A 27,845-nucleotide genomic window follows, 5' to 3' on the forward strand; every position below is an offset into this window, starting at 1 on the left:
TAAAAATAAAGACCAACAAAACCATCGTTTATGGACTCATCTGTACAGACAACTACATTAAATTCACAGAAAACAAAATCAATTTAAAGTAATGTTGCAAAGTCATTCAATAAGTACTAATGATGGTCATTTAAAGTAAAATTTAAAACGACAAAGTTGGGTAACATCATTGGGTAATGGAAAGATGAGGTTGATGGTAAGTCTATGTGTAACGACGAGACCAGAAGTTTTGTTGAGACCCCCATGACCGGTAACCTTGGTCGCCCAACAAAAATTGATATAAGCAGCAACTAAGTTCAAAATGGATGATCCAGTTAAGATTTGTGTCTAATTATATACGCAGCATAAGACTGGTCTTATCTAGAAAGTATCGGGTCACAAAAATTCGAATAACAGTTTTTTCGGAAGGTATCAAATGCAAGACAAAAAAATGAATCGTTTATTACATCGAGCATCATCAACCCAGAAGGACGCTCCAATGAGTATACTACACTGGTTTAGCCTAATCGGGAACGAACATGAGAAAGCCTATTTTTTTACAAGTTAGTCACTGTCTCAAAGGATAATTATGAGAATCCGTAAAGTATCTTAAGTTTTTAACTTGGTTTCCTCTGTTAAAAAGTACAATTAGCAGTACAAGACCAGAAAAGTTTAAAGCAAGAAACTGTATTTTCTAGCAATCTTTTATCAGTTTCAACCCAATTGTAACATAAATAACAAAATTTTAAATAAATAAACAGAAAAAATACTTTTCTTCACATACATGATTTTAGTGATAATTCCATCTGCACAAAATATATTTACACTAAAGACACATCCTTGTGACGTTACATTTACCAACTCAAACTTAGAAGAAACAGCTTAACTCACACAGTCACTCATAGTTGAAAAGCTAGGTTTCTTAAAAAAAACACTAAATGAAGGACAAAATATTGTTCTTTCTCCGATGATAAATATTTTTGTCATTTACTCGCGAGCATACGTTTTAATAGAAAATAACTACGATCAAAAATATAAGATAATTTAATTTGAGGCACTTTTAGACATAACATTTTGTTTTAATTATTTTTAGAGCGGAGTCTTGATTTAGCAAATATAATTGTTTTAGTGTATCGGTGTGTGTTGTAATTTATTCATTAAAATTATATATTTAAAATGCTATTTAAGTGTACCAAATTGGTAAAAAATGTTTTTTAAAGTAAAAATGAACGGAAAATTAGGCAGTGCTTCTTTTTTAGTGAACGGAAGATTAATGCTATTAATTACTAATTCCATGGAATATATTAAATATAATTACAAAAGAAAATCAAATCAGGGTGCATATACTCAAAGAAAATTATATATAATATAACTGTAAGGGGTGGATATGAATAGGCGACCGCACAATGATTTTGCTTCCAACTACGATTTCCTTTACGAGAATTATTATTATTCCCTGTTACTTCAAAAAGATAGTACAAGGAAATCATATTAAAAAGAGGAAATTCACGCGTTAATTAATAAGAAAGGAAATAGTTTTCTTATAATTGTTAAATAATTTTCGGCCTACGCGTAAAAAATGCATAAAAATAAAACAATTTCAGATAACTATGTCTTATCAAAAATAATTTCTACCAGTTTGATGAATTGAGTCGAAGGTATTTAATTTTTTTGTGAGGAAGAACTGGATCTTCAATAAACCAAACTTTTCTCATAAATTCAGAACCCATCGAAATTTGGTAATGAAATTAGTAGTAAGATAGCTGTAATTAATACTAATCAGCAAAATAGTGGTATTTCTTCTATAGTTATTCCTTTAGGTGGTATGTTAATTATTGTTGAGTTAAAGTTAATTGCTTTTGTATTTGATATTAGTCCTGTAATATGTAGGGAAAAAATTGTTAGGTCAACTGATAGTCCTGAATGAGCAATTTGAGCTGACAGTGGTGGATAAATTGTTCATGCTGTTCCTGGGTGATTTTGTTTCAAAAGGGATTTCTAAAGAATATAAGTTACTAGTGTTGCAAATACATATGCTTGAATTATTGATAATTCAAATGCTGTAACTATTATTTGGATAGGAAGGGTTATTATTACATTTTTTATTGATGATGTATTTCCTAGAAGTGTTATTAATATATAAGTTCACAAAGAACGTTAAGTTTTGTTTCCCAAAGATCAACTTTTTATCGATACTAAGAAAAACAAGGTCAATTAATTGAAAATAATTAAAAAGATTTTTTTAATATTCAACAACTAATATAATTACACTCGCTTCCCTAAGTGGAGCCATAAGTAAGCCTTTTGACAAAAAGCACGAGATAAGGGGGTTCCTAAGAAATCCCCAGAAAAGTAATTTACAAAAAAGTTACAAGTAATATTAAAGTCCAATATGGAATTTCAAGTTCAGTCCTAAATTTTAAAAATATTTAATTTCAACACCTCATAGTCTACAGAAGTCAAACATTAATAATAAAGAATAAAAATAAAAAACAAAAACAGAGAAAAATAAAAACAATATTACTAGATTTGGCGTTGTCAAATTTCAGACTGCCACGCAGTAGTCCCTAAGTCGAGTACATGGAGACGTTTCAACCATCGGACGTCCCTGCAGTTATCGAATAGCTTAACTGCAAAGTGGTTAACGTGATTTTATTCTATTCTCTGCTGGTATTTAACGCTGCGCTGCCGTACAACCGCATGAACCAAGGGAAGCTTTAGATAATCGTGAATTTCATCATTTCGCGTGAACCATGGTGCTTCAGCAATTGCCCTCGTTACTTTGCTTTGGAAGCGTTGTATAATTTCTATGTTACTAATGCTAGCTGTTCCCCACAACTCCACACCGTACCTCCAGATTGGTCGCAGGGTAGCCTTGTAAATTAATATCTTGTTGGATAACTTGAGGCCTAAGTTTCTCCGTAGTAGCCAATGTTTTTCTATATATCTTGCGTAAAGTTGTTTTCTCTTCATCCTCACGTGATGCTTCCAGGTCAAACGCTGAACCAGGTGAAGTCCTAAATACCGCACAGTCTCTTTATACTACCAGGAAAAATTATTAAGAAATTATAACTAACGTTAATGAGGCCACGTCTAGGAAATTTGTTCTCTCTTCGGAACCGCTAAAGATAAAATTATATTCATTGAAAGAACGTATATAAATTGAATTGTGAAAACAATAATTGCAATTTATGATAAACAGCTAACTAAATAAAAGACTGAAAAAAATGATGCGGAATTGTTTAACTCATTATAAATATGAAAGTTCAGATAAATCTCGGCTGTAATCCAATAATGCCTGGAAACTGGCCACGAAAATTTATTTTGTCAGATAAAAGAATTTAAATAGTGTTCCGTAATAAATAGGAATCTGACAGTTAGAGGACTTACGTATTCATATTGGTGCAGAAAGTTTATTCGTGAATAAAAATACTGATCTGTTGAAGATCCAATATCTAACAGCTTTTTAGAATTAAAAATTTTTTGTAAACCTTTTTTGAGAAAGTTTGCTATCGTAAGAACTTGAAATGGTTGTCCACTCTCAAAAATTCCCTTCAGTGAAGAGGATATGTCTTTCACTGGTTTAAGGTTATGCCTACTTATCAAATTCTTTGTAAATTATAAATTATGATGGGCAATTAAAGTAGAAAATTTCAATGACGTTGGCTATTTTTAAGCTTTGTGCTTTCAGCAGGAATAGTCTAAACTATAATTTATAATCAAATATTACATTATTTCATAAAAACAGTTTTTAATAACTGTTTTAGTTGTAGTAGTTTGTGTATTTTTTATTTAGTTATGAAATGCTGTTATTGATGACGTCATTCGCAATTGCAATAATGCCTGAATAACTGCTGATGAGAATTAATTAATAATTAATCACCATAGAGTTTCAGATTGGAATATTTTTTAACTATTTTTTTGAGCTTCCTACTTTTCGAATTCATTTAAAAATAATTTAGTGTCAAGCCAGCGCAAATATCAGAATAACTGTTAAAAACAACATTGAACATTAAATTGTAATGTAAACAAAAAAGAGAGAGTTGATCGTTAAAATATATAGGCTCCTATATAAGGTAGGAACACGTTCGATATTTCTGTTTTAATTTCAGTACCAGACAGCAATCCGATGAATGTTCATTTAAGTAACAGCGGGAGGCTCCCCAACAGATTTAATAAACCCCCGTCTCCTGGATATAAATCATCTCAATAATAATATTCACGGGAACACACTTTGTATAGGGAAGACATGCTACGTACTCGTATATTGATCAAGAAAAACTAAAATAATAAAACTAAGAGTGTTAAGCCGACTTTTTCGTCTAAAAGTTTTAAAACTTTCTGAAAATTACACAACTTCTCAAACGTAAGCACACTTTAATAAGCAAACGGTTATAGGCATAAAAGAGGGCACAATTCTTGACTTAAATAATTTTTAAGCATGAATCGTACCTTTTTTGAAAATTATTCGACATATGAAAGGTAAAATACGCGTAGATTGAATAAATGAACGTATTATGTGTTTGTTTTTTTTTTTATGAAATATAAGTAGACTTTACTTAAGGTAGCTAACCGTTAAAATTTTATTACGCTATCTATTGAATATCTTGAAACTTTAAACGATTATGCCCAACATTCACAATGCAAACACTTTAATTTAATTTGAAATTAACAAGATTACGCAATAAATTTATTAAATTTGGCCTACTGGATGTAAATCATTGCAAAATTAGTAAAATTCACGGGAACACTCCGCGAAGAGGAAGTCACACCACGTACTCCATTTTATATAGATTTAAAACTTTTATAACATTCATTTTTAATCTCTATTTTATGTTTAATTTATAATATTTAAAACAGATTAATAAAGTAGTTGATTTTTATTAGAACTTCGACGTTAGTCAACCACAAGCATTAAAAGTACGCTACTACCTACAAACAGTTCACAGCTACTGTGCATTGCAGTAATCATTATTAAATGTGAGACTGTTTATTAAACTGTAGTTATGAACATTTTCTCAAGTCCTCTTTTCAACAGTTTTGAAAACATTTTACCTAAATAGGTTCACTCTCACAAAATATTGAATACATCCAGTGCAGCTCCACCACCGTGAAAATTTAACATACTCAAATTCTCCGACCGATTTATACATATTAGCGCCATCATACAGAACTACGGAGTTTCCAAGTCTGATGAATATGAAATAATTCAAAATAAAACCGAAAATTTTACAAATATTCCTTTCAACTCGTTGTTACTAATCTAATTTCATCAGTGATCGTTACAAGATAGAAGGATTAAAAAAGAGTTAACGGCATATGTAAAGTACTAATGCCGAACGCAGGAAGCAACATTAAAACATGATCTCTTACTAGTTTTCTGCCTATTAAAACTCTGCTTATCAATATATAATACCAAATATTCTGTATCCCATATCTTATTACCAAACTACTCATTAGTTAAATAACAAATTTTTGATAATGGAAGATATAAGACAACTGGTAAGTACTTTGTGAATAGAAATTCCTCTTCAAAGAGGCCAAGGATTCGAATAACAATATAGTAACATCCGATTATCAAATCAATTTTTGGCAGATGATCATGCACGATTACTTACTTTCCGTGTACATATCAAAGTTTATCAGTCAAGGAAAATGAAGCTGGTGTAATCTTGTCGTTCGACTGGAGAATGGTCAGCGCAAAGTTCCTCCCACTTGAAGGCAGCCCAAAACTGATCTGAGGAAGAAAAGCTCCGCACTACCAGTTTAAGTGTCCAGCAGATCTCAAGTTTAAACATTTATCTTGCATCTTGAAACTTCAGCTCTTAATTAATTCAGCCACCTTCACACAATGTATGGATCATAATTTCGTTTACAAGTTGCTCCTTTATTTGTATCTGCGGGTCTACCCCATTTTCTCTCCGTTCAATTTTGGGGTTTAGCTCCTGAGAAAGACCTTGAAGGATTTTAGATGGAGGCAGGAGAAAGTTTTCTTGACAGACAAACCTAAAAAGATGGCCGAAAAATGAATGGCAGAGATCTTCTTCTTTCTGTTTCTTCCGCTGTGTATAAACACTTTACTTCACATACGAGTATAAGGTGAAGCAATCCCCACTAGGTAGTAAATTATGTGTGTGTGTTTAGGTGTGTGTATATATATATATATATATATATATATATATATGAGAAAGAGAGAGAGTGTGTGTGTGTGTGTGTGTGTTTATGAGAGAGAGAGAGAGGTTTAATATAACTAATGACATTTGATGCAGACGATATTAATTTGTCTGTTATATACTGAAGCTCCCAAACTTGTTCCGCATGCTCTGCGACCAATACAAAACATTCAGAGATTGATGTTCTAAGTTTAGTTTGTTGTACATTCAAAGAATAATTCGTTAGTTTATGAAAAATATTATTTCTAACTTATAATTATCAAAACCATTTATATACATTAAGAGTACATATGAAATAAGATGAAATTTATCAGTATCAGTACTACTTCTGTGATCTATACTTGTAGAAAATAAAATATCTAAATATTGTGAATAAGATGCTGCTTAGGAAATTAAATTCATAAATTAGGAATGGTCACGGACGATAACTGGAATTCAACAACTAGTAATCCTACATGTGTAACACAATATTTGTTTAGCACTCATAATAAGCTATTAAGAGCAAACACCGTAATTCTAATCACTAATTATGACATTATTAAATTAAATCATTACTGTTCTACCCCGTCCTCAGCGTAAATTATTCAATAAATAAAATGGGTACAGTAAAGTACTTTTACACCTAATGTATTAAAACCATTAAAATTCTCTGATCAATTTACTAAAACTAATAGCCAACAAGTTACACACGTTTTGTTTATTTAGCATTAATTTTCCACTCTAATAACAATTTATTTACTATAATACCGTAACTGTACAATAATTTCAAACCATAATAAACACATTTAATCTTCGTAAACTAATAACTCTTTACTCAGCTTTGTATTTAACTACACGTACATACACCTATAGTACAGAACAGCGGTTTGTATCGACATCGATCAGTAGTTATTTTAGTTGTTTTATTATATTATACAACCAAGGTTTGAACTCCATTGATGATTATTACGTCATATAATTGCTTTTAACTGGGTTTTAATTTATACGTTACTTGTAAAATTAATTGTTAGGTTCAATTAACCACACTTACTGAATATTGGCCAGATTGATCAGGTTTACAGTTTTTAAGATTATTTTTTCAAAATAAAATATATATAAAAATATAATTTTCAAAATAAAATATGATATTAATATATAATTAACATATTCTTAGTATTCTTGTAATACTTTTACCTCTTCCCTTTAGTAAAACCATGTCTGGAGAAAATGAAACGCTTAAGATTTACAATCGGTAGGACATCAATTATAATTTGTTTAAAATGATAATCTACGTTTTATAGAGGAAGAAGAGGAAGTTGAGGAGGATGAAATGGGAGAAACAATACTGAGATCTGAATTTAAGAGAGCATTAAAAGATTTAAATGGCAGAAAGGCTCCTGGAATAGACGGAATACCTGTAGAATTACTGCGCAGTGCAGGGGAGGAGGCGATTGATAGATTATACAAACTGGTGTGTAATATTTATGAAAAAGGGGAATTTCAGTCAGACTTCAAAAAAAGTGTTATAGTAATGATACCAAAGAAATCAGGGGCAGATAAATGTGAAGAATACAGAACAATTAGTTTAACTAGTCATGCATCAAAAATCTTAACTAGAATTCTATACAGAAGAATTGAGAGGAGAGTGGAGAAAGTGTTAGGAGAAGACCAATTTGGTTTCAGGAAAAGTATAGGGACAAGGGAAGCAATTTTAGGCCTCAGATTAATAGTAGAAGGAAGATTAAAGAAAAACAAACCAACATACTTGGCGTTTATAGACCTAGAAAAGGCATTCGATAACGTAGACTGGAATAAAATGTTCAGCATTTTAAAAAAATTAGGGTTCAAATACAGAGATAGAAGAACAATTGCTAACATGTACAGGAACCAAACAGCAACAGTAGCAATTGAAGAACATAAGAAAGAAGCCGTAATAAGAAAGGGAGTCCGACAAGGATGTTCCCTATCTCCGTTACTTTTTAATCTTTACATGGAACTAGCAGTTAATGATGTTAAAGAACAATTTAGATTCGGAGTAACAGTACAAGGTGAAAAGATAAAGATGCTACGATTTGCTGATGATATAGTAATTCTAGCCGAGAATAAAAAGGATTTAGAAGAAACAATGAACGGCATAGATGAAGTCCTACGCAAGAACTATCGCATGAAAATAAACAAGAACAAAACAAAAGTAATGAAATGTAGTAGAAATAACAAAGATGGGACCACTGAATGTGAAAATAGGAGGAGAAAAGATTATGGAGGTAGAAGAATTTTGTTATTTGGGAAGTAGAATTACTAAAGATGGACGAAGCAGGAGCGATATAAAATGCCGAATAGCACAAGCTAAACGAGCCTTCAGTAAGAAATATAAGTTGTTTACATCAAAAATTAATTTAAATGTCAGGAAAAGATTTTTGAATGTGTATGTTTGGAGTGTCGCTTTATATGGAAGTGAAACTTGGAGAATCGGAGTATCTGAGAAGAAAAGGTTAGAAGCTTTTGAAATGTGGTGCTATAGGAGAATGTTAAAAATCAGATGGGTGGATAAAGTGACAAATGAGGAGGTATTGCGGCAAATAGATGAAGAAAGAAGCATTTGGAAAAATATACTTAAAAGAAGAGACAGACTTATAGGCCACATACTAAGGCATCCTGGAATAGTCGCTTTAATTTTGGAAGGATAGGTAGAAGGGAAAAATTGTGTAGGCAGGCCACGTTTGGAATATGTAAAACAAATTTTTAGGGATGTAGGATGTAGAGGGTATACTGAAATGAAACGACTAGCACTAGATAGGGAATCTTGGAGAGCTGCATCAAACCAGTCAAATGACTGAAGACAAAAAAAAAAAGATAATCTACATAAATAGTTCGTTCATTAATAGATAAACAAAAATGAACAAAACACTTTCATGCACCAATTTGGGAATTGAAAATGAAACTTTCAGCATATCAAATGGTTTTTCTACCATCTGAAATATCTATCAATACGGGAACTTTAAGACATCCACTCAATTCCACAATTAATCTGAATCAAATATTGCTGAGAATTTTTTTACAAATTTGCCAGATAATTCATATACAGCAAAAATCATGTACCACGTTTTCATTTAGCATATCATACTATAATTCGAAAAAAAATTAATTTTCAACTGCAATAAATTTTAATTTAATTGCAATTAATTTTCAACTGCAATTTTTTACTGAAATAAATTGCTTAAAATTCCGTTAAATACATTCAAATAAACTACAGGCAATAACTCATTTTTACAATAAAATATTTTAATGAAAAATGAACACTTAAGAAGTCTCAATTGAATTATTAACATTGGATAAAGCTTTTACTTCTTAAAATAATACTTTATTCTTAAATAAATATTGAGAAAAAATAATTGAATATATACCGTTAACAGTATTATTTAAATTTTGTTAACACTTTTATCGTCTAGCACAGATTTAGAATGTTGGCCAGGAAATTGGTATTACGTGTTGTAAGCTGACTAAAAGTGATTGTAATTACAAAAATAACTGAATATTTTATGTTTTTTATTGTTTAATGAATAATTTCATATTATTCTTTCGTGTCTCTTTCTAAGAGCTCCCTATTTTGAGCGAACAAAACTTACAATCGATAATATTATAAATTTATATTTCTTTTCTTCAACATACAAAATGTATATAATGGAGCGTACGTCTATAAAAAAAGAACATGAATTTAATACTTGCAAACGAAATTTGTACTCATTAAAAAATATATGACAAACGTTCAAAAGTGTGCATTAAATTCAAAGCTCGGCTAGACGACAAAGTTCTGAAAGTCATTGACGTAGGTTCTAGAAACAATCAAATGCCCGCATTGCTGTATTCAAAAAAAGTATAATATATTGCACTTTAGATACGTTCATTCAATAAACATTATATTTACTCTATACATTATTAAACATACTTACTGTATTATTACCAAAACGTAATTATAACATTGAAATAAAAATGCACACGGCTCTTTTTCTTCGTCACTCCCGCTAAATTACCACAATAAAGGGTCAATAGTTCATAATACGCACACACGACTAATAACAAGTAAAAGGGCCAACCCATTGCAACATTTTCCTCCTCTACGATAGAACACTTCCGACTCATTTACCACCCTAAAATAAACAACGAGTAATACAAAATACTGATAACATCATTTAAGACTGCTTATTTAGTTACATAACTATGAAAAAAAGCTATATTTTTATTAGACTTAAAAAATTCAGTGCGTAGGAATTTTTTTAGCTTTTTAATTTTATAATGAGTTTTAGCCCATGTCTTCAGACATGGAAATTTTTGTTGGAAATTTATTACGAGAATATTATCTATTCATGATAAGGTTGTAAATTTTCTAAAAAAATATCTAAAAATACACATTCCGCGCTCCATTACTTGTTCTGGTGAATTTCAAACGTCTCCTACTAATATACTCGTGTTTAGTCGGCTGCGATTAATTTTGTAAACAACCCATTGGACTCTCCGCTAAACAAACTCAATTTGGTTATTAGGTCTTCATACCTGGATTAAAAGGTTTATCCAGGAGATATGTGCGTGAATCGTTGTTATTAGTCGAACTATGTCTGCACAGCAGTCTATGAGTGACTTAATAATGTCATTAATCTTGCGGCATCGTTTACAACCAAACCGTTTGTAATCAAATTTGGGTGATCTATGAATTTCACCAAGCGAATTACGAATAAAAACCTCTCAGCATGTTGAGAAGGCGTTTTCAAATTTTATGCATCGTAACTTAAGTAATCTGATTAATCGATTTTATATTCTGACTAAAATTTTTGAAATTATTTTCTCTCCTTCAAGCATATTAAGGTTTCGTATTTTAAAATAAAATTGAATCATATCTTTATATATATATTTCTTGTATGCGTGTGTATGAAAATGAACTCCTCCTAAACGGCTGATTTTGATGACGTTTTGTGTGTGTGTTCAAGAGGATTCGAGAATGATTTAGATTCACAATTTGGTCCACTGGAAAATGTTTTTTGTAATTAATATTTTATTTATAAGTAGTTGTTGATTTTGGAATGTTTTACATTGGATCTGGCAGACTGCACTACCATCACAGTATCGAATATTCAATAATATTCTATTTTAATTTTAGTTTGTCCCGACAGTTGGTGTTGCGATCTGAAAAATATTTCGTAATTTTGTGTTGTTATTGTGTTACAAAAAATCGTAAGAAAACAGTTTTTTAATAAATAAGAGGCTAATAAATCAGATGGAAATGTAAACAAAGGAAAACCAATCAGATCAATGCAAGATGGCCGCTGTCAAACATAACGACCACTCACAAAGAGCTCGTATGGCTGTTTCCAATGTAAACAAAATCATAACTGTATCAAGTAGGCAGCACTGCGATCGCGTTTAGAATTGTGCGCGTATTGAGAAATATTATATTATTATTTATTGAAATAACGTTTTAAAGTGTAATTAAAAAATATACATTGTGCAAATTTGTAAGGTACAGTATTGAAGTGAAAATGTTTTTTACATTTATTTAGGTGTTGTTGATCTTGGGATGGTTAAGATTCACAATTGGGTCCGGTAGGCAGCGTGTGGGTCCGGTAGGCAGAGCTGCGATCGCGTTTTAGAAGTTTTTTTTAAATTTTTGGTTTATCAGTCAAACCCGGTAGTTCGTGCTGCGATCCGATTCTAGGAATTTTTTTTATTTTTTTGCTTTTTCGCATATCAGTTACTTGTGTCGTAGCTTAGTGTTGTTCTTACATTAAAATTCGTATTTAGAGAATAGTTTGAATTAAATACGATACGTAGTGCTGTTCTGACAATTGGATTTATTTACATTCTGAATTTTATAAAGTTAAAGGTGAAATTTTATAAGGTTCCCTAATGTTTTGTAAGTTTCTTAATGTTCAGTATAAAATGTAATTTTTTTGCAGCCACAACACTTTACGTTAAAAAATTATTTTCCACCAAATACTGTGATTAGAGAGTGGTGTGAATTAAATCCGATAGGTAGTGCTATTGTTTTGCCATTTGGATTTATTTACATTCTGACTTTTATAAAGTGAAAGGTTAAATTTTGTTAAATTGCTAATGCCCAGTTTTTTAAGATTTTATGAAACTTTCAATTGTTGTCATTTAATTTGTATGTATACTCTAGCAATAGCGAAGCATTGCCGAGTCTGCTAGAATTGCGCGCTTATTGAGAATATTATATTATATTATTATTTATTGAAATAACGTTTTAAAGTTTAATTAAAAAATGTACATTGTGCAAATTTGTAAGGTGCAGTATTGAAGTGAGTATTTTACATGATGTTTCATGAATTTTAATGATGTGTACACGTGCATTCAATAACAATCAACTTAACCTACAAATTTAAATTGTCAGTTCTCATTTGATTCTATGCAACTTATGAAGTATTGAACGGCTCTTTGAAAATAAAAATTTAAGTTTGTAAAATAAATTATAACATTTATAAAATTAAAATATAAGTTACTAAAAATTTAGTTTAAAGTATATTTAAAAAATTGAATGTATAATGTTTTAGCTGATTTTTATAAAAAGTTTTCTTAAATTATTTTTAATTTACAATTATCTAAAATTTGGTAAAATAGATGTTAAAATAAACAATGAGAAAAATGATAAAAATATCTACTAAAATTTTAACTACGTTGCTTTTTTACAGTGCTTTAATTTTTTTATTAATTGATTAATTAAGCTGTTACATGGTTATGAAACACCAAAATTATTAAATAAAAAAAAAATATGTAGGGGTACTTTTTTAGAATGATGTTAAGTGAAAATAAGTAGTAATGTGGATGAAAATTTATTAATTACACTAATTATTAATTTTACGACGTTTCGATTTTTTAATTCAATTTTCATCGGACATCTCAATATTTAGTGAAAATAAATATTAACCATACTACACATAATTAATCAATAAACCCATTACAATAATACAACAATTACAAACTGATAATATCATACTAATAGTCATTTTAATGAAATTTAGAACATTTAGAACTGCTAATTTTAACTTAATTAAGTTACTTATATTTATGTGTGTGCATTTATTACAGAATAATGCCGCGTCAGGACAACGTCTGTCGGGTCCGCTAGTATATATGTATATATATATATATATTTACAATTAACCTTCCCTTTCAGATTTTCATGTAAATCGCCAAGCTAATTTTCTTTTCTAGTTGAATATCAAACTAAAGCTTGAAGAAAAACTACGTTCAGTTTGCTTATATGCTTATATGACAATATCATTTATGTAAAAATTTCTTTTAAATTGTAACCATTTAAGAGCAATTTATAAATACGGTTCGATACATATAAATATTTAAAACAAAACACTAGTAGCCAGTATGGTTTATGAGACTCTTTTAATATGATTAACTTCGATCTCTTTAGTCTTATATATATTGATAAGTGAAAAAGTGATTCGTTTTATCATACAAATTATATGACAAACATATATATATAATTCACGACATTTTATCAACGTTTTCTTTAATCTTTTAACTTAAAGCTCTAATCTCTTAAAGATTGGCTCAACCGACTCACATCCATTGCTTTTCAACGCACCCAAGATCGCCAGAAGAGTCAGTTCCTTCCCAGCTGCAGCATCATACAAAACAGTGAAACGCCGCGGAGATGGCGCAACCTCCCCTTTGCCAAGAAACCGGGAACAGTCCTCCTTGATGTACCCCACCGACGATCTAGGGCACATCCCGTGATCCTCATCAGACATGGACGCGGAGAGATTCACAAACTGGCAAGTAACCATCGCGGCTAGTGATCCCTCCGCCAGCCGGGTCATCCAAGACATTACGCTGTGAGGCCAGTAACTGCCCACCATCTCAAACAACTCCGCGTCAGACAGGGAGACAACACATTGTCCCTTGGGAGGGGGGTCTGAGTAGCGGTCTCATTCTGTGGCGAAGCAGGAGAAGCAGATGACTCCACATGGACGTTCAGGCCAAACCAGATAACCTCCTTTCCACCACCAACATCCGGTCCACGGCGCCTGTGCTTTCCCGCTTGGTATTAGGGCATTCTTGTACAAGAACATATAGCCACTCGATCGCCTCAAAGAGCTCTCGTAAAGCCGACAAAGTCGTATAACCGACCAGGACCTGGGACTGCTCCTCACACAAGGGCTGATGAACAATACCGTCCGTTTCGGCCTACAAGACACTAGACCCTCTGCCTGCCCCGACAGTAGCGCAACCTTCCACATGAAGCTTCCTCTTCGGGCAGAATAACGTTGGGACTGTGACTTCGGACGCTTGTTACTCGTTTTCGGCTCCTCCACCGAGCCCTCCTTCTGCATATTTTTCACACAAGGGTCTGAAACCGAGTCAGACAATTCGCCATCTGACGAGCAAATAGATCCCGTAGGATCATAAGGCAAGACAGCCAGCTCAATAAGAGATTAGCCCTCTACCACCTCTCCTTGCCACGATCGCCGTTCTCCACTAGCTTTAGTCTTCTTGGTTGAAGAAACAGGCACAGAATTGACTGCGAATGAGGTCAAGAGCACAGAATTGACTGCGAATGAGGTCAAGACAGCTCCCTGCAGCACAGAACCTCCCTGGTCAAAGGCGGATAATTTCATCCATATTCTCCTCTTTCTCCACTCTCCTCCGAAGAAACGGATGCGGGCAGTCGGAAATCAACACTCCTCGTCTCGTACTATGCAAGGTATCACGAGAAGCTTGTCTCACAACTTTTTTCGTGTACAATATAGACCCCTCACGATTCACCGATAAAGACTCAGATTTATCACTGGAACCGGAAATTCTCAACTAAATGTAGTAAAAAATGATAATACAAACCATACCTAATAAGAAAAAATCGGAAAATACTGTGATGGTCAATAGAAAAGTATCACCCTGCAAGAGGGAATTTTTTATTCAAAATTTCCCTCCAATCAAATTTAACAGCCTATAACAAAAAAAAAACAAAGCCTGGAAACCGTAGGCTAGAATTATATTTTAATAAGCTTTTGAAATATAAGAAATGAAAAACAGTAATTAACCGTCTAAGAACAATAAAACATGAAAGAAAACACCAAAAAAGGATATTTTGAAGACTTCCGCGCACAACTAAACTAAAAATCGTCCAACAAACTCGAACGTATGGTGGCGTATAAAAACGGATAGATAAACACCAAAACGTAACAAAAACAACATGTACCACGAAAAACAAAACAAAAAACTAATAAATATATAAATAAATAACGACACCGAATCGAGCTAAGAAGAAGCACGTCTATCTACCTCATGTCCTCATTACCTCCCTCTTCAATACAGTTGCTCCAGTTAGCCTGCATAGAGGTTATGTCAGAGAAAAAAAATTTTATCTTGCTCTTCAAAATACCCTGAAATAGCTGCTTTCAAGTCATCATCGTCGTGAAAACATTTACCTTAAAAGTTTTTCTTGAGGTTTCTGAACAGAAAAAAATCACTGGCGGCCAGGTCCGAACTGTAGTGAGGGTGAGGAAGTTCTTGAAATCCATACTCCCTCAAAGTTTTCTTTGCAACGTGTGATGAGTGGACTGGAGCATTGTCATACAAAAGCAAGACACCTTTGTTTGGTTTCCCTCGCTGTTTTTTTTCTTTTATTGCTGCCCGTAACTTTTGAAGATGCTTGACGTAGATATTACCAGTGATATTCTGCTTGTGCTCCATGTATTCAATCACCAAAATTCCCTCACTATCACAAAACAATGTGGCCATGATCTTCCCAGCCGATAGTTGGGCCTTGAATTTTTTAAGTGTTGTGGATCCTTTGTCTTTCCACAGCGTGGACTCTTGTTTGATCTCAGGATCTCAGTAATGAACCCATGTTTCATCACCAGTCATCAACCTGCTGAAAAAATCTGTAAGATTCCTTTGACACAGCTGCAAGTTCTTCGCACTCAACTGCGCACGATATTGCTTCTGATGTGGTGTGAGGTTTCGTGGAACCCATTGGGAACTGACTTTTTTCTTATGTAAGTGGTCATGAAGTATTGTTATTGGTTCCTACACCCCACATTCTGTAGCAAGTATTGCAACCCTAACACGCCTGTTTTTCATAACCAATCTGTCCACTTTCTGGCAGATGTCGAGTGTGGTTGCTTTCACAGGTCTTCTGTTGCGGGGATCATCTTCGATGGATTCCTGCCCCACTTAAATTGTTTAGACCAGAATTTCACTTGGTATTGTGAAGGAACATTATCACCATACATAGTCACTATCCTACTACAGATGTCCGTCAGATTTCCCTTCTTTGGTGACAAACTTTATGACTGATCGATGCTTCAATTTCTGCAAATCTATTGCCATTGCCGGGTTCGTAGGACTACTGCATCAACACGTGTAAAAGAAATTCAATCACAATTAGGTCATAGCACACACATATTATGAACTACATATAGGTATAAAACACATCTCAATAAGTACCTCGCAAAACTCGTAGGTAGATAACAATTGTGATAATTTACTGTGTGAAGTGGACTGATGATCGTAGGGCGTGTGAGTTAGTGATGGGTGCACTGAGTGTGGAAAATGTCATCAGTAAGATGTTGCAGAGCGAGCGTCACTTCTCTACGATAGCTACCTACATAGCTGGGGTAATTAAATAGAAGGACTGGAGAGCGAGGGGATAGGGGACAGCTCTTCGTGGAGTCGTCGTTCGTCTGGGCTTGCTCGGGTGATCGTCAGCGAGAAAGCGGGGGGACTCTCGTATTCCTAAGCTGAGGAGACCGAGACCCGGATCACTAGAAGCGAACTGATCAGGAAGACCAAGTAAGCTGTAGTAAAGACCTGTGATCAGCGAAGAAACGGACCGGAGACCTTGGGCGTGATGGACAGCCCCTTGCGGGCTGTCGAGAATCCCTGCTTGCGTGGATGGTAATGGTGATGACGCACGGGGACTCTGAATCCCCCGAGCTCAAAGGCACCTCTCGGGGCTGTGCAATGCTTAATTGCGGATTCGGCCTCGGGAGAGGAGTTGATGAGATAGGAGGTTTAGCCGTTAGGGCGCAGGCACACATACGCACTTTTAATAACATCTTCTGGAATCTGTTAGCTGGTCCGACACGTTGCCCGTAAATGCGGTTCCTCCGACTCACTGAACCAAAAAATTAAAAAAAAAAAGTAGATAACTTTTTGAGTACCCCTTGTAGGCCAGTTTATTTTGACTGGCAAATTTTGTGTGTATGTGCGTAACTATACTTGTAAGGGTCTATAATTTTAGGCAAAAGTCGTATGAACTGATTTTAATCTTTGTGTTTATTTTTTTGTTGGGTTATTTTCTTATGTAATTTTTGTTTTTAGATTTTTATGTTCTATTAAGGTTGGTTACCTAAATATCCAAGATTAAGATAAAAAATACTGAAATATTATGCCATGATATTTTTATGTTTATAAATATTAATATCCAAACAAGTAAATTCTAACTACAACTATTTTATAAATGCTGTATATTTTATTATTAAAGTACACATATATGAGCTATTCGGATTACGCTTCTCATGTGATTTCAATCAGAAAATATATAATGAAGGTTTTAAATCTGTCGCAGACGCTTGTATTTCATTTTACAGTAATCATTATTTGACAGTGTTTAGTTCTAAGATAATTGTTACAATAATTTAATTGGATATTCTACTTGTATACGGATAATTCTGAATCTAGGAAATCAGGTTTTGTCCAGTATCATATAATAGCATTGGCAAGAGAGTCGTACCTCTCCACTTTGAAGATATTAATTCTACTGTTTAAAATTTCTATTCGTTTTTTCCTAAAAAATGTGATAAAATAAACTTACTTTAGTATACTGATCGATTTAATTAATTACAGATTTAGTCAGAAGCTGATGAATCATTTTTATGTTTCAGGATGGTTTTCGCTGCCTCGACGTCTTTTCACGACATCGTCGACCCAGGGTGACCCCGGTGACCTCACAGGATCTGCGCAGGTCAGCATCGATCTACACACTATGAACTACTGCCTTCATCCCCGACCCGACAATCCACCTTTTTGTAATTTCATTAAACTCATACCCTATACATACAAAAATGTAAATAAATATGTAAAGATATGAACCGTAGTATAAAAATAACATGGCAGCACAAAATGACTGCTTAAAGTTAAAATAAAGAGATTATAAATAAAAAAGTAATAATAATAATAAAACCAACTTTAAAAAAGTAAAAACAAAAAAAAAATACAGCGAAAGTCAACTCTTGGGTACTACTAAACTGTGTACAGCAGTAATTTTAGAAATAAAGCATTTAATATAATTCATCCTTCCACGCTACTGCACGCACACACACTCGATCCCTCTCTCGTAATGTGTTTATTGCGCGCTAAGAATACACAGCCTATATATAAACAAGCACATTATATAAACGGAATATTTATATATAGTAGCAGAATTAACTTGACGTCATCACAAACAGTCTAAATAGAGAAACATTTATGAGAATATTAAGGAAAATCACAAAGCATTTTCTTTCTTTTTTCAGCATTGTTTCATTAGTTAGCTGATCAAATAGCTGTAAAATTTCATATTTTTAGCATGATTTTGTGTCGAGGCACATTTTTAGCTACTTAGTATCTATTATATATATTGTATAAAGTCGATTTTAAAAATTAATTAATTTATTAGCAAGTGTTAAACTTATTAATTTTACCACTATTTCACTAAACAGCGAATACATATTCGCTGTAATTTAATTTTTCTGTTTAAAATTGTAAGAAATTGTTCTAATTAAGGTTTTAAAGTAGATAGAACCTGAACAGAGGTTTAAGTGGAAAATATTGGATCTCGGTTACACTCTTAAATATTGTTAATCACTACAAAGGACTAGTTGTTGGATATGGTGTTACCTCTTTGCATACAACTATGCATTCACAATGTAGTTAATAAATGAACACGAGTTTCAAACATGAAACTTCTAACATGATTGTCTTAAAGTTCAGTTTAATTTTTTTTAATTTTATGGTTTTACGTCATTTCGATACCAATAATTTTGAAATAGAAATAATAATAATAAAGTCACGGTACACAAATGTACCCACCAGATAAAAAATATATTTTAATTTATGGAAAAAAACATGAAATGAAGAGACGGGTTAGGTCATTGTATCCTTGAGGAATTCGATTTAACAAAAACAACTGCTCAATTTATTTTCGAAAATATAACGTCACAAATTACCGAATAATTAATTAAACGGAAAAGGTGAACTAATCTAATAATTAAAAAGAAAAATTGTTAAAGTTTGAAAATAAAAACAGAAAATTCTACTATTCATCCTTTTTAAATACAAAAATTGAATTTTTTTCTTTGGATGATAATTCACAACATAACCTCAAAACTTTTATTTGAGCAGATCTTTTCTAATGTTTTTTTGCGTATGTTAATTTCCTAGTCAAACTAGGATTTTAAACCAGAAATTTCCAAACCAAAAACGAAGACGCTGCTACCATATTTCCATGATAGACTGAAAAAGTTTGCTTTAAATGCATTGTTACAACAATATGATTTCTAGAATAATTTTTTGTGGAATATTTTTAGCTATGATAATTCAAATATTTTACTATTTAAATGATGTATTTAACCGTATTCTTCCCAGTACAAGAAATTCAACCTCATTCATTATTTTTCAGCGAGTAAAAGAAAACTATTCATATTAACAAACAATTGATTCACATGAATTTTATTCTGAATTTCTAAATACTAATTAAATTCTCTTTCAATTAAAATCCGTTTTTAATTAAATTCAAACATTAATTGAAATTCAGCTATTTTTCTTTTAATAATACAACAAACAAATGATATTTAATACTCCGCCCCCTTTAAAGTAATGATTCTCACTATTATTAGTAGCATTTACTTTATAAAATGTATTTCGGAACACGACTTTCTCTGGTTTAACGAAACAGTTTTGTATGGGCAAAGAGTACGTGTACGGCCTACAGGAATTGCTGTATATTACATTATGATGAAGCGAACCGCATCAAAAAGAGGGTCGCAGTGCACGAGAGTAATTACAAGATTTACAATGAGGCTCTACTCCTCCCTCTTGACGACTACTACCGTGCGTCATAATGAGGACACGACCCTCATCGCTGATCGCTAGTCGCAGTTCCCGTAGCATACAACAGCTCCAATGCAACATTCGTTCCTGACCCAACCCCTCTCTCACTAGAACGAGGGATTCTTTTCCATGGGCTTTGGCAAGCAAAGGATTTCCACTGTCAAATAAAAACTTAAAATACTTTTTGCATATTTATACAGTAATTTTTAATAATTTTCACATAATAATGAAAATCAAAAGAATTCATTGGCAGAAAGTAAGAAATAAAACATGAATTTACTTTGCACAATACCGGTTTTAACCGGTTTCGTTCAAGTGCTGTTGCAGTGCAACCAACTACTTTCATGTTTTTTTTTTTTATGATCTTAGAAATTAGCAAAGAGTAAACTATTGTCCGAATGAAAACATTTTAAACAGAGAAGATATTAATTTATTTTTCGTAGAAACATTTTAATTTTTTTGTTTCATATTCAAAAAAAAAAAAATTACATAAAGTTACCTCTCATCTAAAAATCACTTCTCATTCAAAAGGTCTAAAAAGAAATGTCATAAACATTCTAGTACATATCCGTAATAAATTAGATGAATTTTATTTCAGTTTTTTTTAATTGTTTTGTTCTAAAGTTCATTCCGAAAAATCTGATGTGGGCATCACATCATAACTTCCTTTTACGCCTATTAAATTACATATTCACATTTTCTTTTTAAATGAGAAGTACATTAAATTTTATTTCATTAATAGCTTCTGATATTTTTTCATGTATATTTTTTTTTGTTTTTATTGAAATATTAACCATATTGTTTTTTACAATCAGGTTAATTGTTAATCTTATATATATATAACATTATAATATGAGATAATAATATATATATATATATATATATATATATATATATATATATATATATATATATAAATGAATGTTTGTTTGTTTATCCAGTATGTGTTCCTATACTGTTCATCCGATTGCGATGAAACTATGGTGAGTTGTCCACACGCTCTCGAACATTTCTAAATTAATTTGGACCTGCTAGATGGCGCTGAAGTCGAAATATTCGAAAATTGCATTTATAGTCAGATTTGGCTCATATTCAGAGTTTAGAAAAGAAAGATTTTTACAAAACCTATATCAGCTAGGTGGCACCAGTATCGAAATATTTACGAAACAAATGTACAAACAGACTTTCTTCTTCTGTTTATATAAAAGGCAATGTTCGTATGTGTCCGCTATAGACTAAAAAACTGCTGTACCGATTTACGCGCAGAATAAACGGAAAAAGGAAAATAGGAAAAAGGGGAAAATGGAAAAAAGTAAAAAGGGAAATATGGAAAAGGGAAAACTGGAAAAGGGAAATAGGAAAAATTTGAAAGCGGGAAAAGAAAAAATGAGAAAGGAAATAGGGGAAATTGTGAAATGGGAAAGAGAGAACAGGGGAAAGGGAATTATGAAAATGGCGAAAAGGGGAAAGGGTGAAAAAGGAAAAATGGATAAAGCAAAAGGTTAAATTTTGTGAATTCAGTAATGTCAGTTTTTTAGTGTTTTATCAATCTTTCAATTGTGTACATTTAATCTATATTTATACTCATATCTAATAACAGCGAAGCACTGCCGGGTCTGCAAATATATATATAAAAATGAATGTTTGTTTTTTTGTCCCGTATGCGTTCCTATGTTATTCATCCGATAGCGATTAAACTTTGGTGATTTGTTGTGCGCACGCCCGCGAAGGTTTCTGAATTAGTTTGGACCCGCTAAATGGCGCTGGGGGTCGAGATATTTCGGAAGATTTATTTATGGTCCGATTTGGCTCATATTCAGAATATATATTAGTTACACGAAAAGAAATATTTTTGTAAAAAATGGTTAAAAGGAAAAAGGGAAATAGGGAGAAAGGGAAAAAGGGGAAAAGGGAAGAAGTAAAGAAGAGAAAAAGGAAAAGGTTAAATTTTGTAAAGTTCCTTAATGATCAGTTTTTAAGTTTTATCGAACTTTCATTTGTGTTCATTTAATCTCAAATCTGGCAATGGCAAAGCATTGCCGGGTCAGCTAGTAAATCAATATTTTAAATTAAAAACAAAGGAGATGAAGTCTGATTCGAACCGATGTGCCCTTGTAAGATCCAAATATTTCATTAGTTAAAATTTCATTTGGCTATAACTTTGGAAGCAATGAAAATAAGTACATATAAATAAGTATATATCGTTGAAAAGCTCTCAAAGAGAGCTTATTACTGCATTTAGGAAAAGTGTTCAAATAGCCCAAAATCCAAATTTCTTTGGCTTTTGAGATTTTTGGACACTTTTGGTTTTGCAGTCGACTGCAATCAAAAGGGGAGGTGCACAACTAGAGTCCTAAATCCAAAATTTCAACATCCTACGGCTAATCGTTTTTTAATTATGCGAGATACATACGTACGTATGTACGTACAGACGTCAAGCCGAAACTAGCCAAAATAAATTCAGGGATGGTCAAAATTGATATTTCCGTTGAAATCCGAAAACAGAAATTTTTCGCGATCACAATACTTCATTTACTTCGAACAGGAAGTAAAAAGGAGAGAAATCGTTAAACTGACAATTAACAGTCTTTTAACTTACTACGTGGAAGAAACCACTAAACAAGCAGTTATCAGCAAAAAATTAGGTTAGATTATAGCCATTTTTGCGATCTTTCTGTGAAAAATGTTCACTATTTTCCTTTCATATCCTCTAATATTTTTTTCTGTTATATACATAAATAAAATAAAAGTGATCCGTTATGAGACAGGCGGATTACATTTTTTCTTTTTTTAACTGTTAAAAATACGTTTGAAATTTATTGTGTTTGACTCTTTTCCTTAGTTTATATTAAAGTTGCATACTAAACGAGAAAAATAATAAATTAAGAGAAAGATAAAAATTTTACTTTGTTTAAAATGCTATTGAATATTTCTTTTTTTTAAAAAAGAAATAGCCAAAAATCTTCTTTTTTTGGAAACATTACTCACCCTGAATTTCTTTTTAAAGGTTTTTTTGTACGATGCACTAATCATGATGTAACTTGTTCACAGTTTTTCAAGTTTATGCAATAAATTAATTTAAAGCCTAAGTAATATGTTCAAAGGAATATCTTTGACAAAAGGTTTTTAAAGTAATTGGAAAACAACAAGAAGTCAAAAATAGTTTACAAAAAAAATGAAAACCTAACACTAAATGGTTATTTTGATTGTTAAACAATTGATAGAAATTAAGAAAAAAATAATTAATAAACAAACAAGAATAGTTTGCATAGGCCTACCTTTATTTCATTATGCATACGCTCAAAAATACTCGTTTATAGCGTTTCGAAACAATTGTTTATTTTTTAAGTAATCCTTTTTAAATTTATTTGATTTTTTTTTCAATTCATTATAATTACTCTTATTAATATTATTAAAATAATAGCTTAGGAGGACCTTATGATAAGCCCTAAGAAATTATTTCGGTACTATCGAAATTTCAAGATAGTTAAGTCTATCTTGAAGGACTCAGGCGGTGTTCGCCCGCTTATAGTTGAGAATAGGACTACTGTTGACGCTAAGAAGTTTTTTAAGGAATTAGCTCAGTACTTTCAATCAGTGTATCGAACGATTTAAACGATATCTGCAGCATTTAAAACGATGTCTTCATCGATTTAAACGATACTGCTGCATACTGATGGAAGTTTGGATACTGATATCGGCAGTTCGGTTCTTAGATAATGTGACGAAAGAATTGTCGATGTTCCGAAGATTTCGGCTGAGGTTTTTGAGTCCTGCATCGGGTGTTTGCGGATCCGCGCTGCGGCTGGTTTGGACAGAGCCTTTGTGTTTATTTTTAAAGACCCCTCAAACTTAATTTTCCCTAATCTTGCACGGGTTTACAATCTTAGCTTGAAGTCAAGTGGTTTTCCCGGTTGTTAAAAGTGTGCTGTAGTGTTGCTAGTGCCGAAGAAAAGAGAGAGATCTTCATAGCTGTAAAAATTATCGTCTCATCTCTGAGCTTAGCATTGCTGTCAAACTGTACGGGAAAACTCTTTACCAATGTCTTTATGCGTTACTTCAGAAGTTAAGTTTTCGTACCAGCATAGTTTCTACCCGTATATGTCGGCAGATCTACAATTATTCTCATCGATATGCAGCTAATTACTGCCGCATACTGATGGAAGTTGAATCACGCAGTTGATGGGGTATACGCGTATTTTGATTTTCGTATGGCTTTCGATACCGTTCCCGCAATTTACTTCTGTTGAAGCTTGCTCGCTTTGATGTTGATGAAGTGATGCATAAGTTACTGCAAAACTGTATAAGTGGTAGATCTTTTCTTGTTAAGGTAGCTGGAGTGATTTCCATAGAATTGAATGCTAATTTTAGGGTACCTCAGAGTTCCAACCGTGGTCCCTTGTTAGTTAATCTCTTCATCAACGATATTGATCATAAGAGTAATTGAATTGTTTTATTAATTGAAGATGACCTAGAGATTATGGTTAAGGTTAATAATCATTCTGATTGTGCGGCTTTGCAAAAGTATATAGGCAGAATTTATACCTGATCTAAGGAAAACAGACTATAATTTAATTTGAGCAAAACATTTATTTTTTTATACACTAGGAAAACTTTGATGACGATGTACTTATATAAATTGAGCCATTCTACATAACGTAAATTAAATATTTCTAATATGTTTATTAAATATATTCATCGGTTTAGTGGTCTACTCGTATCCTTTTGCTAGACGTATTAATAGCCTCAATGAACGATAATTTAACTGACATTTTTCAAATCTTTAATTTGTTTTATTTTCATTTGAATGACGTATATGATAGAATGACCTTTATTAGTTAATTTTATTCGTTTTAATACTTGACGAACATTTACTTTTATCATAAAATTTAATAATAATTGATTTTTTTTTTATATACTCGTACAATAAGTTTAAAATTGTAGTTTACCGCACTAGCGATTTAGTTTAGTTTTCAAATATTTATTTCTAATTTTAATCTTTTTACTTTTATACGATTCCGGTTAGGTAAAAAGCACATATTAAGGTTCTACACTGTTCTATGCATTTTTTCATAAAGTTTGAGTAGATTATACCACTTCCCTAATAAAATAGGTTGGTATCTTCATGAATGTTGGAGTGGGGACGATGTGGAGGCCATAAAATAGTAAATTATTATTGTAAGCATTTCCTCAATATCTATTGATGATATTCGTAGTTGTTTAACAATAAAAATGGTCATCTAGTTTTAGTTTTTAAGTAAAATGTTTTGTAGGTGGTTTTAGAGTGTTTTCATGTTTTCCAGTTTATGTAAATAATGTTTTTCAAAAATAGTGAAAAAATAACAAATCCTTATCAGTAGAAGATTTGCATCTGCACGTTGTTATGGTAATGATGATCAGTCAATTTATTATCCATGTGCATTATGATATAATGATTAGATTACGTACTAATAAAAAGTCTTAAACAGTATTTAAACAAATAAAGACGAAAGGAATAAAATAAACATAATTCACAATACTAATCCTGATGCAGAAAAGAGAAGTTATTAGTGAGAAAGCGAGAGAGAAAAATTAAAAAGAGAGAAAGTGAGTACATTAAAATGACGAAGTGTCTGTCGATAGTGCTTTGCTCACCCACAACCCGTTTCATCTCACTCGCCCACCCTAGTTATCCATTCGAGATTGCTAACTTTACCATAACAATGGTATCCCTTTGTAATGACAGAAGCAAACTCCGCTACATGCTATCCACCCTCTTGCTGGTGGCCTCCCTATTCACCTCTCTCAACCCTAGTAAGGCCCCCAGGGGTCTTCGATCCCACGTCAAAGTGATCGAGGAGTGTCCAGAGGAGGGTACCGTACGTGACGAATCCGTGAACCGCAGATTTTCTACAACTACCTCGTTGACAAATCAATTCTTGTGTGCGTTTAGTTTATTCAAAATTTACCGCACGTTGGATTTAACATTTTAACGTCATTACCGCTATTAAATAATGTATCATAACATGTGATAGGCTATGGAAATTTAATCCACTGGTGTTAAGATTGATAAAAAATGTACAAAAATAAAATTAAAGAAAACGTGAAACACATGAAGAAGAATCGTGAAAAATGAAATAAATATACCAAATATTTTTGATAAAAAAAAAATAAAATAAAAAATATATAAAAGTACTATAAACCCTGTGAGTGTGTGTCTGTGTGTACGCGCGCGCGTGCGTATGTGAGTGGGTAGTTGTGTGAATTTATATATAATCTTCTTTCTTTATCTTCAAAATGTATCTAAATTGTTATTCTTCATTTATAGACAATTTTACTCTTTCTTTAGCGTAAACATCTATTAGATAAAATTCTAATAGATTGCACCGGTTGTGGAATCTGTTAGCACCGGTTATACTGCTTCTTAGCAGTACAACCGGTGCATTTAGAACTAATATATTTAAACCAATAATAGGGAATTGTTTTTTATCAAGATGATTTTGACTATTTTAACTTTTTCCAAGCAGTTCCACCTAAAAGGAAAAAATGTAAAAATTTAAGAAAATTTTACAAAAAGTGAATAGTGATGCGAAGAACTAAAAAAAGATTATTCTAAGAAATTGTATCGACATTTATCGGGCTAATAGTTATGAATATACAATCATAATAATTTTTTTTTTATAAAAAGAACAAAAAACAGAATGTCAATTGAAAAATATGTTTTCTAATTAACATTCAAATCCATTTTCATAATGTTTAAAATATTTTCATAATTTTTTTTTTTCCATCCCAATCAATGATAACATTATTTATTTGTCATACAGAAAAAAACGTTTATTAATGAAGTAATATTCTACTTAAAGTTTTTTCTCATTACTCAGAGATTGCATTTTGAAATTTGTTTTTTAAAATAGTAATTCTTATAAGCCCACATTCTTAAAAGCAACATATACGTGTGTTTTCCTGTTCAGAACTGGAACCATAGGATCTTAGTTAAAAACAGTAATATAGTACAAGTTGAAAATAACTTCAAGAAGTTGGGTAGATAAAATTAAAAATTTTAATTTACATCTGGAAAGCAAAAAACATGATTTTTATAACATTTCTTAATATTAGAATCATGTTTAGTTATGTGGGAATAATTTTGCTTAACTATTTCTTTCGTATATTTAAAACGTATATACTTTTTATTCCTTTTCATTTGTATTCTTTAAAGAATCCTTTATATTTTGAATAAGTGGTTTTTTGTATTAATTGTAATTTTTCTAGAATTTCATTTTCATAATGTAATCCATTTCTTATATTTTCTTCTTTTCCATGCAACCTATGATAAAGTTATTTGTCATGCAGATAGAAAATTTTATTCATGAAGCAATATTCTATTTATAGATAGGTAAAATAGTTAGCATTATTGATTTTCTACCCATTTCTATTTCAATTCTTTTCACAATTATGTTGATTTTAGTATTTATAACGTTTATTCCAACATAACTTTAATTCTAGATAAACGATAAATAATAATTTTTGTATTATTTGTATTTATTTTTTTATTTTATAATTATTTTCTACTATAGAATGATAAATTACTATAATATTTACACATTTATATCACTG

The 27,845-nt window shown here is 31.9% G+C and overlaps 1 protein-coding gene across 1 annotated transcript in view; it reads left to right on the forward strand.

Moving 5' to 3' along the window:
* The window catches only part of ChAT (Choline acetyltransferase), a 212,786-nt gene that overhangs the window by 50,224 nt on the left and 134,717 nt on the right, over nucleotides 1–27,845 (forward strand). Inside the window, exon 2 of the mRNA XM_075359890.1 lies at nucleotides 18,047–18,126. The gene's annotated coding sequence lies outside the window, so the exon portion shown is untranslated. The remainder of the gene's footprint in view (nucleotides 1–18,046; nucleotides 18,127–27,845) is intronic.

This window comes from Lycorma delicatula, chromosome 3 (genome assembly GCF_047948215.1).
Source record: "Lycorma delicatula isolate Av1 chromosome 3, ASM4794821v1, whole genome shotgun sequence".
In the NCBI taxonomy this organism is placed as follows: Eukaryota; Metazoa; Arthropoda; class Insecta; order Hemiptera; family Fulgoridae; genus Lycorma; species Lycorma delicatula.